Consider the following 2,368-nt stretch of genomic DNA (forward strand, 5'->3'; position numbering starts at 1 on the left):
TGGATGAAGACTTAGAACTCTTAGCTCTGCCTGTGCCATGCCTGTCTGAAAACTGCCATACTCCTGCTTTGATGATAATGGACTGAACCTCTGAACCTGTAATCTAGCCCCAAATAAGTATTGTTTTTTTTTTGTTTTTTTTTTGTTTTTTTTTTTTTATAAACTTGTCTTGGTCATGGTGTCTGTTCACAGCAGTAAAACCCTAACACAATGTTCTTCTTTAAATACTGTCTTCTTTTACTTTGTCTTCAGCTACTTCCTAAGCATTTCTTAATAGTTAAATAATTGAAGAAAGAAATACATGTTCACTGACTATATAATGTTGCAATATATCCAGCACTTGTTTTATAGGTGTCCGTAGTACTCTCATTCCTTTTTAAATTTTTTTGAGACTATAATATGTTCAAAACATTTTTCCTTTCTTTTCTCCAATCCCTCCAGTATATCACTCCCTACACACTGTCAATTCCATGTTCCTTTCTTCAATTATTATTACATACATGTATTTATTTTATATGTTGCTAAATATAAAATTCTCTTTTTCATTTTTCTTTTCCTTGTTTTATTTTTAAGAAATCCATGACTCTGTACCGAGCATATAATTATGTATTCCACCAAAATTGTTGAATTTGCAGATCTATGTTCATTTATTTTGACAGGAAGTTTCTAAAAGGAAAACCACATCAATTTCTTACTAACAAATTATCTTGGGACCTGCTCTCTCCTCTTAATTCCCCATTGGGAAGTACCATGAGGATGCCGTGTCAATGGTCTTGTAGAGAGATTTTTCACTGCAGGAAAGAAAGCCTGTGTTATGTTTGTAAAGAGCACAGGTGTAATATTTGTTAGAATTTAAAGGAGTACAATCTCATTTCTTTCTGGATGAGGAATGATAAAGGGAGAAGAAAAAGCCTCTTGAGCAATCCTCAGTTCAAATGTTTTCATTGGGCACTAAAGAAATAAAACTGAGGTTTCTTTTACCTACCCTTGCATTATTCCCACACTACAGCTTTTAAAGCAACAGGTAGCCAACCACCAAGCCCCTTAGGAACCCATATTCCTCAAATCAGGAAACCCAGATCTGAGAGGAAGGTCTTACATCCTGTAAGGCCAATGGGCTATGTTTAGTTGACAAGTCAATATTTAAATCATACTATTCTTGTGACAAAGCATGTTAGCATATTCTTGTTTGTTTGTTTTTAATCAATATTTGAAGTAAATTGGCTAAGGTTCATGTGTTATGTATTAACTCAATATATGAAGGCCTCTCTTTTAGACATAGCTAATAAAATGGAGAAGGAATTCACATGTATTATGGTAATTGTGAAAGAACCACTTTTAGCAGACCAATTATCTTTTTATGAGAAAGAATGATGGAAGGAGAGAACCATAAATACATTGCACGATCCTGGAATTTCCACTCCTTTGTATGATTCAGAGATGTTCCTGGTAATGGTAATATTTGGGTACTTTCCACATCCATTGCAACTGTATTTTCATGTTGCCTTACATTAACAAAAAATTGGCTAACCAAAATATAGTGTATACACATGTGTAATATAATACTCTTCTACCGTAAGATGGAGATTTTATTCTAAAGAGCTGAACCTTTCTTTAGCCTTTAGATAACAGTACATGAAATGAAATAAACCTGGTGTAAAAGTCTAGACCCCTCATGATCTTACTCATAGGCATTAGACATTTGCAGAAGCTAGAGAATGTTGTGATATAGGGGGATATAGGAGAGGCTGTTGAACAAGTATATACTTAGATAAGAGTCAGACGTCTAGAATTTTGTCTTAAGAGGGAAGTTAAATATAGGTAACATGGTATCATGAAACTCCATCTTTCACAAATCATGTAGAAGAGATTTTAAATATGTTCATGTTAAAGAAATGATTTATTTTCATTTGTCTAATATGTTGATATGATCTTACCTATTTCAGGTATTAATTAATAATTTTAATCTTTAGGTCAGGCTGATGGTTCAGAAAACAAGACACTCACAGATAAACGATGGGGATCTCTGAAACTCTTGTGAAGACAGAAGATAAAGAACAACATCACAAAGCTGTTTTTGGACTTCCATATCTGTGCTGTGATATACTCACTACCCTCACACATTGATTACAGAAGTATCACCTAGTACTCTATGAATGCTTGCAAGCCGGACTGTTAATCAAATGAAAATAGTTACACATATTAATGGTCCATTACTGTATTTAACCCATGGGAATTTGAGGGTTTTTTGTTACTTGTATAGAGTATCTTACAATTGATGAAACGATTTGATTAGAAAGATCAAAGGACATAAAGCATTGTTTTTTGTTTGGTTGTTTTTGGCTTGCTTTTGTTTTGTTGATGTTTT

This window comes from Mus pahari, chromosome 4 (assembly GCF_900095145.1).
Source record: "Mus pahari chromosome 4, PAHARI_EIJ_v1.1, whole genome shotgun sequence".
In the NCBI taxonomy this organism is placed as follows: domain Eukaryota; kingdom Metazoa; phylum Chordata; class Mammalia; order Rodentia; family Muridae; genus Mus; species Mus pahari.